The sequence below is a fragment of the Oncorhynchus kisutch genome, linkage group LG17 (assembly GCF_002021735.2).
Source record: "Oncorhynchus kisutch isolate 150728-3 linkage group LG17, Okis_V2, whole genome shotgun sequence".
Lineage (NCBI taxonomy): Eukaryota > Metazoa > Chordata > Actinopteri > Salmoniformes > Salmonidae > Oncorhynchus > Oncorhynchus kisutch.
The window spans coordinates 40486825-40505574 of record NC_034190.2 but is presented as its reverse complement, the minus strand read 5'-3'; the positions used below and the strand labels follow the sequence as shown (position 1 = coordinate 40505574).

The 18750-nt window shown below is 39.3% G+C and overlaps 1 long non-coding RNA gene across 1 annotated transcript; it reads left to right on the top strand.

Moving 5' to 3' along the window:
* Positions 1-4492: 4492 nt before the first annotated feature.
* LOC116354490 (uncharacterized) lies at positions 4493-18694 on the top strand. The gene is made up of 3 exons (XR_004203798.1): positions 4493-4980; positions 15374-15473; positions 17426-18694. It is a non-coding gene; the product is annotated as an uncharacterized LOC116354490 (long non-coding RNA).
* The last annotated feature ends 56 nt before the right edge of the window (positions 18695-18750 follow it).

The window sequence follows — 18750 nt, the reverse complement described above, 5'->3', positions numbered from 1 at the left end:
AGACCGATGCTGGCACTAAAACCGCACTCAATGAGCTGTATACCGCCATAAGAAAACAGGAAAATGCTCATTCAGAGGTGGCGCTCCTAGTGACCCGGGGACTTAAATCAGTTTAGCCTCATTTCTATCAGCATGTTAAATGTGCAAACAGAGGGGAAAAAACTATAGACCACCTTTACACCTCACACAGAGAACAGCGAGTACAAAGCTCTCCCTCGCCCTTCATTTGGAAAATCTTACCATAATGCTATCCTCCTGATTCCTGCTTGCAAGCAAAAATTCAAGCAAGAACCACAAGTGACATGGTCTATAAAAAGTGGTCAGATGAAGCGGATGATAAACTACAGGACTGTTTTGCTAGCACAGCCTGGAATATGTTCCGGGATTCTTCCGATGGCATTGAGGAGTACACCACATCAGTCACTGGCTTTATCAATAAGTGCATTGAGGACGTCGTCCCCACAGTGATTGTACGTACATACGCCAACCAGAAGCCATGGATTACAGGCAACATTCGCACTGAGCTAAAGGGTAGAGCTGCCACTTTCAAGGAGCGGGACTCTAACCCGGAAACTTATAAGAAATCCCGCTATGCCCTCCGATGAACCATCAAACAGGCAAAGCATCAATACAGGACTAAGATCGAATTGTACTACACCGGCTCTGACGCTCGTCGGATGTGGCAGGGCTTGCAAACTATTACAGACTACAAAGGGAAGCACAGCCGAGAGTTGCCCAGTTGCCTACCAGACCAGCTAAATTACTTCTGTGCTTCCATTTTAAAGATAAACTTGTTGTTAATCCCACCACAGTGTCCGATTTCAAAAAGGCTTTACCAAGCATACCATGCGATTATGTTTGGTCACAGAAAAACAGAGCCATTTTTCCAGCCAAAGAGAGGAGTCACAAAACGCAGAAATAGAGATCAAATTAATCACTAACCTTTGATGATCTTCATCAGATGGCACTCATAGGACTTCATGTTACACAATACATGTATGTTTTGTTCGATAAAGTTTATATTTATATCCCACATTCTCAGTTTATATTGGCGCGTTATGTTCAGTAATGTTTTGCTTCCAAAACATCCAGTGATTTTGTAGAGAGCCACATCAATTTACAGAAATACTCATAATAAACATTCATAAAATATACAAGTGTTATGCATGTAACTTCTCCTTAATGCAACCGCTGTGTCAGATTTTTAAAAAGCTTTACGGAAAAAGCACACCATGCAATAATCTGAGTACAGCACTCATGCACCAAAGCAAGCCATACAGATATGCGCCATTGTAAGGGATGTCCTCCTCTTCATCTGAAGAGGAGAGGCGAGAAGGATCAGAGGACCAAAATGGGCGTGGTAAGTGTCCATGATTCTTTTAATACGTAAATGTACACATGAACAACTGACTACAAAAACAAGAAACGTGAAAACCCAAAACAGTCCTATCTGGTGCAAACACAGAGATGGGAACAATCACCCACAAACACACAGTGAAACCCAGGCTACCTAAGTATGATTCTCAATCAGAGACAACTAATGACACCTGCCTCTGATTGAGAACCATACTGGGCCAAAACATAGAAATACCCAAATCATAGAAAAACAAACATAGACTGCCCACCCCAACTCATGCCCTGACCATACTAAATAATGACAAAACAAAGGAAATAAAGGTCAGAACGTGACAGCCATGTTGTGCAGTCAACAGAAGTCAGAAATAGCATTATAAATATTCACTTACCTTTGATGATCTTCATTAGAACGCACTCCCAGGAATCCCAGTTCCACAATAAATGTTTGTTTTGTTCAATAAAGTCCATAATTTATGTCCAAATACCTCCTTTTTGTTTGCACGTTTAGCCCAGCAATCCAAATGCTTAATGCGCCATCGCTTAGTTCAGACGAAAAGTCCAAAAAGTTATATTACAGTTCCTAGAAACATGTCAAACAATGTTTAGAATCAATCTTTAGGATGTTTTTATCATAAATCTTCAATAATGTTTCAACCGGACAATTCCTTTGTCTTAAGAAATTAAAGGAACACAGCTCACTCTCATGACCACGCGCATGACTTAGCTCATGGCATTCTGCCAGACACCTGGTTGAAACAGCTCTCATTCACTTCCCCTTCACAGTAGAAGCCTCAAACAAGGTTCTAACGACTGTTGACATCTAGTCAAAGCCTTAGGAAGTGCAATCGGACCAAATTTACACTGTATCTTGGATAGGCAAAGACTTGAAAAACTACAAACGTCAGATTTCCCACTTCCTGGTTGTATTTTTTCTTAGGTGTTTGCCTGCCATATGAGTTCTGTTATACTCACAGACATCATTCAAAAAGATTTTGAAACTTCAGAGTGTTTTCGATCCAAATCTACTAATAATATGCATATCTTAGCTTCTGGGCCTGAGTAGTACTTGAAAATCATACAATGTGATATTCTGGATTTTTGTTTTAGATTCCGTCTCTCACAGTTGAAGTGTACCTATGATAAAAAATGACAGACCTCTTGTCACGCCCTGACCTTAGTATTCTTTGTTTTCTTTATTATTTTGGTTAGGTCAGGGTGTGACATGGGTGATGTATGTGTTTTTGTACTGTCTAGGGGTTTTGTATGTTTATGGGGTTGTTTACTATCTAGGTGTTTTGTATGTCTATGGTTGCCTAGATTGGTTCTCAATCAGAGGCAGCTGTTTATTGTTGCCTTTGATTGGGAACCATATTTAGGCAGCCATATTCTTTGGGTAATTTGTGGGTTATTGTCTATGTCTAGTTGTCTGTGTCTGCACTATTATATTATAGCGTCACATAGAAATGCAGTAGTCCCAGAGATAATGATACAAGGTGGGGGGCTGTGCTTTGGCAAAGTGGGTGGGGTTATATCCTTCCTGTTTGGCCCTGTCTGGGGGTGTCCTCGGATGGGGCCACAGTGTCTCCTGACCCCTCCTGTCTCAGCCTCCAGTATTTATGCTGCAGTAGTTTATGTGTCAGGGGGCTAGGGTCAGTTTGTTATATCTGGAGTACTTCTCCTGTCCTATTCGGTGTCCTGTGTGAATTTAAGTGTGCTCTCTCTAATTCTCTCTCTCTTTCTCTCTTTCTTTCTCTCTCTCAGAGGACCTGAGCCCTAGGACCATGCCTCAGGACTACCTGACATGATGACTCCTTGCTGTCCCCAGTCCACCTGGTCGTGCTGCTGCTCCAGTTTCAACTGTTCTGCCTTATTATAATTGGACCATGCTGGTCATTTATGAACATTTGAACATCTTGGCCATGTTCTGTTATAATCTCCACCCGGCACAGCCAGAAGAGGACTGGCCACCCCACATAGCCTGGTTCCTCTCTAGGTTTCTTCCTAGGTTTTGGCCTTTCTAGGGAGTTTTTCCTAGCCACCGTGCTTCTACACCTGCATTGCTTGCTGTTTGGGGTTTTAGGCTGGGTTTCTGTACAGCACTTTGAGATATCAGCTGATGTACGAAGGGCTATATAAATACATTTGATTTGATTTGAAGGTCAGTTTTGCATTTCACCTCCTGATGATTATGATGACTAACAATGTTAGAATAAAAAATAAAAACACAAGGCTGAAACTTGCTCTCTCTCTCTCTCTCATCTGCAGACATGTTTTGATGAGAGAGGATGCCAACACCCAGTCCCATCATTGCCACCTCACCCGCTCTTAAGATAACCTTCGGGCCGACTAGAGACACTTATGTAATTGTGATAAACTGAGAGAATATTTGGGTAGCACTGATTCATTAATCATATCCCTGCTCCTACGTTCTTACCTCTTTCCCTTTCTGTCTTTTACACCTCTCTCGCCACCTCTTTCTTCTTCTGTTTTTATCATGCACAACAGATGTGCATTGAAGTACAGATTGAACTTGTATTTATAATATTACAAGTATATTTATAATGCATGTATTTATAACACTTGGATAATGAACTTCTTTCAATAAAGCGTTTCACATTCTCTACTGGTTGAAATGAATTAAGTCTCTCATTTGATGAAATACTACACCGATCCTGTGTTTATCAGATCAATGCAGATGAAGGGCATTAGATATTGAGATGAACTGCTTTTAGAGTATTTACATGATGCATAGGTGTAACGCCCTGACCTTAGTTATCTTTGTTTTCTTTATTATTTTGGTTAGGTCAGGGTGTAACAAGGGTGGTTTGTTTAGTTTTTGTATGTCTAGGGGTTTTTGTAAGTCTAGGTGTTTATATGTCTGTGGTTGCCTAGATTGGTTCTCAATCAGAGGCAGCTGTTTATCGTTGTCTCTGATTGGGGACCATATTTAGGTAGCCATATTCATTGGGTAGTTTGTGGGTTCTTATTCTATGTTTAGTTGCCTGTCTGCACTAGCTTCACGGTTTGTAGAGTTTGTTCTTTCTTCATTAAAAGAAGAATGTATGCTTATCACGCTGCGCCTTGGTCTCCTCCATATGACGACCGTGACAATAGGAAGTGTTGTGTATCATTTTTAAAATTCTATTTCTGTATATATGAATTACAAATCAGCCTTTAACTAGTTAAATCCTGTTTCTAGTCTATTAGTTAAATTGTGTAACCATTGATGTACCAGGACCAAGATTGGTAAACACTGTTGGAAGTGTATAATTGTAATACATACATGCAGACACAGCATCATTCAAAGACTGGAATTTGATACTTTTAGTAATGGATATGACTGAAAAATTATCTCAGACATTCATACCTGAACTGCACCTTTATTTACCAAGGTAGAGTACATGATCAATGAATATATTAAATGTACAGGCCACAATGTGGGGATCTCATGCATGGTAATAACTACATGTATATCATCTAGGATGTGACGATGGTTAAAATCTCTCAATTTCTGCCCATTTAAGTGCATTTGTAAATCAGGACCTATCTTGAGTTGGGCTTTGGGATGGCGTCACGGCTTTCGTCGGAAGAAGAAGAGGAGTCATTGGACCAAAATGCAGTGGGGTACGTGTTCATCTTTATTAGCTCAACTGACTGAATACAAACTAACAAAAGAATAGCTGAAACAGTTCTGCAAGGTGCAACCAACACTAAACAGAAAATAACCACCCACAACTAACAGTTGGAAAACAGGCTACCTAAGTATGGTTCTCAATCAGAGACAACGATAGACAGCTGCCTCTGATTGAGAACCACACCCGGCCAAACACAGAAATCCAAAACATAGAAAATGAACATAGAATGCCCACCCTAGTCACACCCTGGCCTAACCAAAATAGAGAATAAAAGCCTCTCTATTGCCAGGGCGTGACAGATGGTGCAACTGTTGAGAATGGGAGTTTCTGGTTGTGTGGGGGGAAAGGGTTGAGTGTGTGTGTGTGTGTGTGTGTGTGTGTGTATCCCACAACTGTTGCGAAGGAGTAAAAGATGTTAGGGACAACATATATGTATAAAATACAAATCGAGGTGAGGGCGATGGAAATGCATTTGGCAGTTGATCTACTTAAATTCGGTAAATGGCACGGTGTGCTCTTTTCGAAGGATGGATCCCAGTCTGTTCAGGGCAATGGGAGGCGGGGGGTCGGAGGTGGTCTGCCGGGCATTGGGATGATGGCCCAGCTCGGGATGAGGAGGGCTTTTAGCGGGTGGAATGGTGGGGACCAATTGGAGGTTTACTTAGTAGCAATGCAAATATCATGGTACAGCTACAGTATATAGACACTCAATCATCATGTTAATTTTTAATGGTACGTTTACAAACATATATTTTGATAAATAGAATTGAAAGTTGTGTCTCATTATGGTAAGTGGTGAAATAAGTATAGCCAGCTATAATTGTAATGGCTTAGCAGATAATAAGAAAAGACGATCAGTATTTACCTGGCTAAAATATATATAAGAATTGATCAACTCTACAAGCAACGCTAGACTCTATTATTATGGTGGGAGATTTTAATACGGTCTTAAATACCTCTATGGACCGGAAAGGAAATCACACTACAAACTATCACCCACAGGAACTTAAGGAAATCATGAATGTCATGGATATATTGGAATTAGTGGATATATGGAGACTTAAATACCCTGACCTAGTGAGATATGCATGGAGGAGGCTTAATCAAGCTAGTCGCCTTGACTACTTTCTTATACAATTCTCTCTGACACCAAAAGTTTAAAAAGTGTTGATAGGGGACAGAATGCGGTCGGATCATCATATAATTGGCATATATATTACTCTTACGGAATTTCCACGTGGGCGAGGATATTGGAAATTTAATCAAAGCCTACTAGATGATAAATTGTTTAGATCTAGGACACAAGAATTTATAACAGACTTTTTCAGACATAACATAGGTGCAGCAGATCCCCTTATTGTATGGGACACTTTTAAGTGTGCCTTTAGAGGCCATGCAATTCAGTACTCATCAATAAAACAAAAGCAATTTAGATCAAAAGAGTCCATATTAACAAAGGAAATTGAAGGACTACCAGTACAGTTAGATAGCCTTAAAAACGGTATCATAGAAGCACTGAATACGTTAGAGGAAAAACAAAAAGAAATGGAGGAACTTATTCAAGAAAGATCCAGTGTAGTAGATTATAAAAAATAAAGTGAACTGGATGGAATATGGGGAAAAATGCACCAAATTATTTTCAATCTTCAACATAGAAATGCTACCAAAAAAATGTATTGAAACTTGTTACAAATGATGGAGTCACATATGATTCACCAAATGATATTTTGAAAGAGGAAGTAAAGTACTTTAAGAATATGTTTTCATTTCAGGCTCCTCCATCTCCACTAACTGAAACTAATTGTATGGATTTTCTTCCTAATAATAATGTAAAATGAACATCTGTACAGAAAGACTCATGTGAAGTCCAACTTACAGAGGAGGAACTGCTTGATGCAATTGGGGGCTTTGAGGATGGAAAACACCGGGGCTGGATGGCATACCAGTGGAAGTATCCAAACCCTTTTTTGATATACTCAAAGGACCATTATTAGCATGTTTTAACCACTCCTATATAAATGGTAGATTATCAGACACGCAACAAGAAGGTCTGATATCATTATAACTGAAACAGGACCCAAGTGGTATATATAAAGATCCAGTCCATTAAAAAAATTGGGAGACCTCTTACACTTCAGTGTTGTGATGCAAAGATCCTAGCAAAATGCTTGGCACATAGAATTTAAAAACTATTGTCAGACATTATTCATCCTAATCAGACAGGTTTTTTACATGGACGATACATTGGAGATAATATAAGACAAGTACTGGAAACAATAGAATACTATGAAATATTGGGGACACCAGGCCTGGTTTTCATAGCTGATTTTGAAAAGGCTTTTGATAAAGTACGACTGGAGTTCATATATAAATGCCTAGAATATTTCAATTTTGGGGAATCTCTTATAAAATGGGTTAAAGTTATGTATAGTAACCCTCGGTGTAAAATAGTAAATAATGGCTACATCTCTGTCACGTTCTGACCTTTAGTTTCTTTGTTTTGTCTTTTGTTTTAGTATGGTCAGGGCGTGAGTTGGGTGGGTTGTCTATGCTACTTTGTCTATGATTTTCTATTTCTGAGTTTGGCCTGGTATGGTTCTCAATCAGAGGCAGCTGTCAATCGTTGTCCCTGATTGAGAACCATATTTAGGTAGCCTGTTTTCCATTGTGTTTTGTGGGTGGTTGTTTTCAGTCTTTGTGTGTCTACACCAGACAGAACTGTTCCGGTTGTTTCTTTGTTGTTTTGTTATTCAGTGTTCAGTTTTCATTAAATAAAATGAACACTTACCACGCTGAGCTTTGGTCCTCACCTTCTTCCCATGACAGTCATTACAATCTCAGAAAGTTTAAAACTCTCTAGAGGAGTAAAACAAGGTTGTCCACTGTCGTCATATCTATTTATTATTGCCATCGAAATGTTAGCTGTTGAGATTAGATCAAACAATAATATTAAGGGATTAGAAATCTGTGGCTTAAATAATAAGGTGTCATTGTGCGCTGATTCATGTTTTCTTTTAAAACCATAATTAGTCTCTCCGCGGCCTCATAGAGGATCTCGATACTTTTGCTATTCTCTCTGGATTAAAACCAAATTATGTGTACTATTTTACGTATTGGATCACAAAAAAATGCTAATTTTACATTACCATGTAGTTTACCAATAAAATGGTCTGACGGAGATGTGGACATACTCTGTATACACATCCCAAAAGAAAGAAATGATCTCACTCAAATAAATGTTTATAGAAAGTTAGCAAAAATAGATAAGACCTTGCTACCATGGAAAGGAAAATACCTGTCTATTTGTGGAAAAAATCACCCTGATTAACTCTTTAGTCATATCACAGTTGACCTATTTGCTTATGGTTTTTGGTTTTGCCTTCACCTAGTGACCTGCTTTTTAAATAATATGAACATAAAATATTCAATTTCATTTGGAACGGCAAGCCAGATAAAAATTAATTTTTATTTTACCTTTTATTTAACCAGGCAAGTCAGTTAAGAACAAATTCTTATTTTCAATGACGGCCTAGGAACAGTGGGTTAACTGTCTGTTCAGGGGCAGAACGACAGATTTGTACCTTGTCAGCTCGGGGGTTTGAACTTGCAACCTTCTGGTTGCTAGTCCAACGCTCTAACCACTAGGCTATCCTGCCGCCCGGAGGGCAGAAATGATTAAATATTAAAGCATTAGACCTCTCATTAAAAGCATCAGTCAGTAAATCCAAACTGGTTCTCTAGTAAATTGGTACGAATGTCTCATTCTATGTTCTCAAGAAGGGCCTTTTTCCCTTTATTCAGATTACACCGGCCCACTTTTGATTGTTTGAAAAGGAAATCATCTCCAAAATATCTTTATTTTTTTAAACAAGCCTTATAAAGTTGGTTGCAATTTCAGTTTAATCCACCTGAAAAGACAGAACAAATAATACAACAAATATTGTGGTTAAATTCAAATATACTAATTGATTAAAAAAAACTGTATTTTTTGAAGACATTTTAAAAAAAGGTACAATTTTTGTGAATGGTATCATAAATAGGACTGGTGGAGTTATGTCACACATGCAGCTAACACAGACATATGGAAATGTCTGCTCTACCCCAAATTACAACCAATTAATTGCAGCATTACCACAAAAATGGAAGAGGCAAGTAGAAGGGGAAAAAAGTATGTCGGCCATGTATTAAAGAACATAAATGGTTAAAGAAAGGTGTGATAAATAAAAACATGTACCAATTTTAAAAAACTGACAGCTGTGCCATATAAATTGCAAAATAGTTGGGAAGAGATTTTCGATGTACCCATTCCATGGCACATGGTTTATGAATTGATAAGCAAAACAACGCCGGGTGAAAAACTATACAAAATTCTTGCAACTAATAGAATGTTATATATATGGGGGATACAATCTTCCCAGGTCTGCAGATTCTGCTGTGAGGAGGCAGAGTCATTAGATCATTTATTTTGGGATTGTCCATTGTAGCTCGTTTTTGGTCACAGGTCCAGGAATGGCTGAAGAATTGCAACATTTGCCTAGAACTAACGCTGCAGACAGCCATACTGGGTGATTTGATAAGCCATAGTCAATCAATCAATAATACAATAATTATTTTAGCAAAAATGTTTATTTTTCATTTACAATCTGTAGAAGCTATGAGAATAGAAAGGTTCAATTAGTTTGTGAAGCATCACAGCACAGTTGAGAAATATATGGCAAATAGAAATCCAAAATGGATGATGTAGAGAGATAGATGGGAGAGGTTGAATGGAGCTGAAGGGTGGGACTAATAGCAAGATAAACCATGTAAAACTTACGGGATCTGTAAAATGTATTTATGTTCAGAACTTTTGTGAAATAGCACAGTTACAAATAGAAATCAAACTGGATGGACATCAGAAATAGAGGAAGGACTAAAAACAAACAAAAAAATAACTATTGTAAAATAGACTGTGTATGTATAAGATGTATAAATTGAAGGTAAAAGCTGACGTGTTTATTAGTTTACTCCAATTGGGGGATCGGCGGTAGGGTTTGCGGGAATAATAATAAAGGTATATTCTTAAATGTATGTCTATATAGGTATGTGTATGTATATATGTATATGTATGCATGCGTGTATGGATATATTTACCCAAAAAATATATGGGGGATTGGAAATGATGCAGACAATTGCATTGATGGAACCAATATTCTTTCCGCAATATTAAGCTGATCCACTCCTTAAAAAAATAAAAATAAATAACTACATTATATAGGACTTGCATACTTGGCACAAAGTTATATTACATTCTACTCAATCCATAGGCTTCATTAATATCATTCAGACTGTTTTGAATTTGATATAACTGGCTAGGATAGCTGAGGTTCATAGCTAGGTTCTGAACAAATATGTACAGTATACCGAACGTTTGGTTCCATACACAGATTGGCTAGATAGCTAGTTACACATCCATAGGCATACAGTTTTTTTTTAAATCCTCCACTGCACAATAAGCAATAGCATAGCTAGCTACGTTATTTAATCTGCATTGCATGGCAAATATCAGCAAAGAAAGCTTACAAAATTGCACATTGAATTTGCAGTAAATGCTTTAGCTAGCTAGATTCTTTATATCCACTGTTTCACAAGACGACAGCCTGGTTTGCTGGTTGTTTCAGGAGTCCCTAAAACAACCAGAATTACAATTTCATACTCATGTCACAACACCCATAAAGCTAATGTTAGCTAGTCCGCTAGCTTGCTAAATCGCAATTTTCGTAAATTAACTTTATCATAAAAATATATGCATATGTAACAGTATAGCTTCCGTCCCTCTCCTCACCCCAACCTGGGCTCGAACCAGGGACCCCCTCACGAAGCATCGTTACCCATCGCTCCACAAAAGCCGCGGCTCTTGCAGAGCAAGGAGAACCACTACTTCAAGGTCTCAGAGCAAGTGATGTCACCGATTGAAACGCTATTAGCGCGCACCACCGCTAACTCACATCGGTTACACATAATCGTTTGTCTCTACATGAACTAACATATTCATGTCAACAGTACATGTTTTGCATGATTCGTTATAACGTTATAATCACATTTGCTTCCATCCTAGTATTTTTGTCAGCCATCTTTGCTGAAGAAAGTCTCCAGCCAATTCCTCATGGGAACTACTCGATATGATTGGTCTTCGCCCAGCGGTCGTCGTGGTAATTTGTATAAAGTTGGGAACATTTTAGATTTTTCACCGCCTCCTACGTCACCTTCGCACCGCCCAAAGGTCCCCGCCCTCTCTGCTTCTCACCGCTTCCCTTCCATTGAAATGAATGAGAAGCGGTGTTTCACTGCCCTCCGCTACCTGGTTAAAACGCTTGCTCAGTAGCCTAACTTCCTTTCATTGGCAACGATGAGCCAGCGAGTTGACATTAGCCTACTATATATAGCTACATATTGAACTTCTATCCTCTCAGGTAAGGGGCACATTGTGTGAATTTATTGTTGGATCAGAATCTCCGTTATAATCATTGGCCAGTGTGGAGAATTAAGTAGTCACAAATCCAAATCCCTATCTCAATCCATGGATAATTTAGGAAAGGGCATCACTTTCCTCTGAGGCATTTTACTAGTGACCATATGTTGGCTGCAAGCTGAGGGTCTAGTGAACTGACACACATAATTATTAGATTTATAATAACTATCAAGGTGCTACTAATAACTGTAGAAGTTGCAACTGAAGTTGAATGACCTTAACCCAGTTTCAGGCCCTATTTAAATTGCGTAACGTCATAGGGCAAAATTAATGACATAATGCATGTGTAACAAAACCATAGAGATCCTATTAAACTATTCTAAATCTATGGACAGAACATTTCTTTTCAATAGCGTGACGTCAAATGCCAAAATGAGTGACTAACCGAACTTGCATAGTCTTTTTTAAGCGACACATGTAGCCTACCGGAATGCCGAAAAAATACGGGAGAAACTGTTGTTACATGCAAAGGGAATTTTGTTTAACACACTTTGAACAACTTTATTTAACTCAACGGATGTTATTGTTTTAAGAGCTGTGTAAAATAAATTATGGTCATTTTAAGCAAAATACAGCTAGTCTAATGTGTGTGTGTGTAATATATATATATATATATATATATATTAAACACTTCATGGTCATATTTCATCGTTTCGGGGTTCATCTGGATCATTGAGGGTAATGTGTGGGTTGGGATGATGAAATAGATTCAACGGGAACGCACAAATAGTTATGTGCGCCAGTGTCTGCAACACGCCTAATCAATGTAACAAAATTGCAACCTAACGATCAACGAAAAAATGTTGATGCGATGATCCAGCAAGGTTTTGTAAAACTTTTTGCAGCCTATGCTTCATCATATGAACATTACTTCATGTGTTACATCAATCAATATAATTTGCATGTTGAAGTAGCTCTAAGACTTTTTTGAAGGAATCTCACAGTGAGAATATGAAAAATAAAAAGTATCCAATAATCGAAGCAGGATATTAATCAAGGCAATATTCATCGCAAATATAATTATTTAATTAAATAATTTAATTAGTTGAAATTTGACTGAGGATATTTGGTCTTCTTGTAATGTGCATTTTCCCCAGTAGAGGGCAGAGTTGTCCTATAAGACATTCACACATATCTAAAGTATCCGCACATGATGTCAGAGCTGCTGTTTAAACATAGTAGTACATGCCTCATTAATTGGAGAATTCTGGCTAATGGCAAAATAACAGTATCTTGTTTGTATACAATATTGTGTGCATTTTCATGACTTCATGAGGCATAGGCATAATGAAAATGCCTATTAACGTAGGGGCTGAGGTAGAAAGAAATGAAAGACTTTCCATTTCTAAATGTCTTACTCATAGCCAATGTCCAACCAACCAACCAAACACTTGAGTAATTCTGTGTCCTGGTGTGCCCTAATTGGAACACACAAACACACACACACACACACAGACACAGGTTTTTTCTGGTATTACATCATGCAATTCCACTTACCCTTTAACATTGTTACCGGGCACAGTATAATATTTCACACAGACACATGATAACTCTTTGCATAACACTAAACCCATCACTCCATACCCCCAGCCCTCCAATCACAGTGTTCGCTAACCCGATTAACCCTTTGAGTGGGTGGCAAGAGAGGGCATGGAAACAAACGCTCGGCCAAAACACCTTTCACTTCTGCTGATGTAATGCCAAGCACAGCAAGAGACAAGCTATGGCCAAATCTGCTCTCAACGAGACACGAGGTTACCATGGCAACTCATCATACATCATCTGTCATAGCAAGCTGATGTACTGTATGCTTTGGTGAGAGTAACAAACAACAGCAGGGAAGCTTGAGTGTGGGGAGGACACCGTACACAAATAATTATAGCAGAGAACAACTGAATATCACAGTTGAGTGAGACTCCATACCCTCCTCATTAAGCAAATGTCATGAGTAACATTGACCTAACCCTATGATAGGATTCGCTTACATCAACCCATAGCCATAGGATCATATGATGCTTAGTTGATGCTCTGCTAGGCATTCCCTTAGGCTTGTGCTACTGTAGCAGTGCACAGTAAGTCAAGTAGAAAAGCTCAGAATCCAGTCACTTAGACTTCAATAGAAGAAGAACTTACCAAGGACACAGTCATTGCATCATGAATTGGATAGATCCTGTCTCCCATGTTTTACAAGCAGGTGACACAGCAGCACTGCTGTGAGTGAATGCTATCAAGATATCACTCTCGGCCACTGCGTTCTCATGTCACAGACCACATAGTCGCTGGTGAATTCATCGCCTAGCAGCTCGCCGCATTGACGGACAGCCTAACTCCACCTTCCTCGCCTCTCTTCCTTCTTTCCATCTCTCCCTCCCTCATTTTGTCCACGAGGCCAGCTCAGTTTAACTTTATTACAGGGGCGTGCGTGAATGGTGCACTGTGAGACGACGGAGCTAGGGCGACCGGGGAAGAATCGATTAGACACGGCCAGGCCACTGAGGCACAGTCTGGGTTGAGGGCTGCTCTGTATTGAATCTCATTTGCTGCATGGCTTTTTGATCAGGAAAATAGAACAGAGCAGGCCTGCAGGTTATTCTGACTACAAATCATGAGCCAGCTGTTTTAATAGAAATCTGGAAGAGCCTTGAAATAACCTCTACAATCCGACACTTTGTATCATTGTGGAAGATAACATGACACGTTCCTTCACTGTCAGTAAAGGAAAGTCAGAGGAAAAGTGGGCTGAAGGGTTCAATCATGTACTGTGTCTTTACTATGTAGGATTCTCTTTCAACTATAGAATGGCCTGAAGGGCCCACCTTGTGGCCACTTAATATTATGCGTTCCTAATACAGGTCACCACTCCAATAGAATATACTTGCACACATATTGTTTCCTGGCTCTTGCGGTTCTCTTTGTTTCATTACAGTCAATACACTCTCACTAACAACCTTGCTTCCACCTCTTGCTAACTATCAGCTTTGTAACATACTACTGATTCACACACTGATACTACTGATTCTATGTCTGAGGTCAGTTACATGTTCGCTGACAATGCTATCATTCATTCACTTTCTTTTTCTTTTTCATTGACTTTAGGGTGAAATTTTGACCTTAAAAGCCATGCAGTCTTTGCAAATGTATTTTTTTAAATCATCACGGTATGTCTAATACATCACTGTGTGTGTTTATTTAATGAAAATACAATCTGCATTCATTTGATATGCCATTCATTTGGCCATTGAAATGCTCAGTCTGATTGTGTGGGGATTCGGAAACAAATGTGAAGATATTTGGATACACAGTCCTGATTGACTGATAGAATGGTCTTAGAGCCCACCCCCTGACCCAAATGAATAGTCATTGGTCTATTATAAACAGATCACATTGTGATGTCATGATGTGGGCCAAAAGTTCCATCCCACCTGAACAGGCTAAAGTTCCAGCAATTGTTTCAAACAGCACTTACACAAAAAATGTAAAGATCTTGACCTCATGGTGTGGAATTATCATTTAAAAAAACAGAAAAATCCAGTTTTCAACTGCACTGCCCCTTTAAAGCCAACATGGAACCTGTTTGGTTAATTCGTCATCATTAATTCGTCATCAATATTCTGCTGCCAGAATATTGCCGTCTAGTTTTTGGGGGTGTCACCCAAGTAACATCCCATAAATCTGTTGTTTTTCAAATTAAATGGCAGGCTTTGGCCGCTCAAGAATCTCAGAGTGAAGCTATTCGTCAGCCGAGGCAGCTTGGAAATTGTGAGGCACACTTGTTTTCAACATCTGAATCATATTTTTTTGTCTGTGGGATGATGTTTAGGCCAAGTTCAATTGTTTTTCACGTGTAACATTTCTCATTCTTGAATGGCAGGCTATCAACCTCAAGAGGCATCATGGGGAGCAGCTAGGAGCAGTTCTCATCTATAACGAAGCCAGGGAGCTTGTTGAAGAGGCAGCCATGCTTTTAGGAGGTAAAAACACAGCATCCCCTTCAGGGGCTGACATATACTGCTAAACAACGGATGCCTTCGTTATTCTCAGGTAGATGTGAGTATGTGCATGATGAGCTGTTTGTTCTCTCTGAGCCAGAACTTTCTCCAAGTTTTTACAGTTAAGTATCTCAATGGGACTGGAAAGGTTGCATCTATTGTGCAGATCCAGCTGTATGCCTCAACCACAAATTGAAAAGATAAGATGGTCTAAGATCTGGAAATTATATGGTGCTTACCGTTTTCATTAATTTTTGTACAGTGAGGCAAAAAAGTATTTAGTCAGTCACTTAAAAAGATGAGAGAGGCCTGTAATTTTCATCATAGGTACACCTCAACTATGACAGACAAAATGACAGAAAAAATCCAGAAAATAACATTGTAGGATTTTTAATGAATTTATTTGCAAATTATGGTGGAAAATAAGTATTTGGTCACCTACAAACAAGCAAGATTTCTGGCTCTCACAGACCTGTAACTTCTTCTTTAAGAGGCTCCTCTGTCCTCCACACGTTACCTGTATTAATGGCACCTGTTTGAACTTGTTATCAGTATAAAAGACACCTGTCCACAACCTCAAACAGTCACACTCCAAACTCCACTATGGCCAAGACCAAAGAGCTGTCAAAGGACACCAGAAACAAAATTGTAGACCTGCACCAGGCTGGGAAGACTGAATCTGCAATAGGTAAGCAGCTTGGTTTGAAGAAATCAACTGTGGGAGCAATTATTAGCAAATGGAAGACATACAAGACCACTGATAATCTCCCTCGATCTGGGGGCTCCACGCAAGATCTCACCCCGTGGGGTCAAAATGATCACAAGAACGGTGAGCAAAAATCCCAGAATCACACGGGGGGACCTAGTGAATGACCTGCAGAGAGCTGGGACCAAAGTAACAAAGCCTACCATCAGTAAGACACTATGCCGCCAGGGACTCAAATCCTGCAGTGCCAGACGTGTCCCCTTGCTTAAGCCAGTACATGTCCAGGCCCGTCTGAAGTTTGCTAGAGAGCATTTGCATGATCCAGAAGAAGATTGGGAGAATGTCATATGGTCAGATGAAACCAAAAAATAACTTTTTGGTAAAAACTCAACTCGTTGTGTTTGGAGGACAAAGAATGCTAAGTTGCATCCAAAGAACACCATACCTACTGTGAAGCATGGGGGTAGAAACATCATGCTTTGGGGCTGTTTTTCTGCAAAGGGACCAGGACGACTGATCCGTGTAAAGAAAGAATGAATGGGGCCATGTATCGTGAGATTTTGAGTGAAAACCCTCCTTCCATCAGCAAGGACATTGAAGATGTGGCTTTGTAAGAAGCATTTCAAGGTCCTGGAGTGGCCTAGCCAGTCTCCAGATCTCAACCCCATAGAAAATCTTTGGAGGGAGTTGAAAGTCCGTGTTGCCCAGCAACAGCCCCAAAACATCACTGCTCCAGAGGAGATCTGCATGGAGGAATGGGCCAAAATACCAGCAACGGTGTGTGAAAAACTTGTGAAGACTTAAAGAAAACGTTTGACCTCTGTCATTGCCAACAAAGGGTATATAACAAAGTATTGAGAAACTTTTGTTATTGACCAAATACTTATTTTCCACCATAATTTGCAAATAAATTAATAAAAAATCCTCATGTGATTTTCTGGATTTTTTTTTCTCATTTCGTCTGTCATAGTTGAAGTGTACCTATGATGTAAATTACAGGCCTCTCTCATCTTTTTAAGTGGGAGAACTTGCACAATTGGTGGCTGACTAAATATTTTTTTGCCCCACTGTATGTGGCATACAACTGGATCTACACAATAGTTTGCCTGGGATGTGGACAAATCGCACCAGACCTTTTGAGGTCTGAAAAGAGCTGACAAGCTTTGTTTTTTAATTGTAATGTCCCGTAATAATTTATTGCATTTGTAAAGTGCTTCTCATTATACAGAATAATTTCTAAGTCCACAAAAGAAACGCTTCAAGGGACAAGGACACCAAGGAGCACAGCTATCAACAGAAAGCCTACACAAAGAGAAAGATATTTAGGCTCGTTTTAAAGGAGCCCAGAGTCCGTGGTGACTTCAGGTTGTCCGGGAGGGCATTCCAGAGGCATCTTCCTACGCTCTTAAAAAGAGGTGCTGTCTAGAACAGGAAAGTGTTATTCGGCTGTCCTCATAGGAGAGCCCTGTGAACAACTAGTTTTGGTTCCGGGTGAAATCCTTTCCACAAAGGGTTCTACGTGGAACCCAAAGGGTTATATCTGAAACCAATGGGTTCTATCATTCTACTACCTTTTTTCCCCCAAGAGTGTAAAGTACTCCTAACTAACAGTACCTTTTTTTCTTGGATGATTGATATATTGCAAGAATATTTTGGCATGTTGCGCAAGCCAGAGTCCATAGTCTCACATTGTCTGCCTTCTACTACTTACAGTGCTGTAAATCTGTCCAAGTGAGACTATAGTCAATGTGACACACTCTCAGGCATACACAGTTTCAGAGCAAATTTCACCCCTTGCCAGGGTTAAGACAGTTGATACCCACATATTAACACCAGAGCTCATTTGGCTTCCTGCCCCCTTCAACACCAATTTGCATAACCAGAAGCTGTCTGTGTTAAAAGGAAATGAACAACGCTTTGGTGAAATTGGATTAATATTATGTTGCCATAGAAACATGTTTTAATTTGGGCAGGTTTAATAGAGCAATTATGCAGGTGCCTTTAATAACCCTTGTATTTATTTGTAACTTATTGCTACCTTTGTAATACAGGATTACAACCCAGCTGTAGGTTGACTATGTGAACATGTTGAAAAGGGCACATCAAAGCCTCTATATTAAGGATTTTTAACTTGTAGAGTACTATAGGCTTTCAGGTCTTATTTTGTTTGCTTGACAAAATATGGTGTCCTTGGTCAGAGTACATAGATATAGATAGAATACATACATGCAGAATAAATAGATATCCACTTGTGATTGTGATGCACAGCTGCATATGCTGTGCTGTTTGAGGTTGTAGCACTGTTAGAATAGGTAGAGCTCAGAGTCAATGCATGCATGTTCCTGAGTACCGCATGCTGTTTAGCCCGTTAAGTCCCTGCTTTCACACAAAAAAACATTTAAATGATTTCTAACTCTGTTTGCAACATTGTAGTGCTTGAAAAATAACCTGTTAATTAAAAAGACTCAAAGTAATAAACAAGATGACCAGCTCTCTTGAAAAGCAATGGAGACAAAACATCCTGTCTCTGTGTTTTTACATGCAAATGATGTT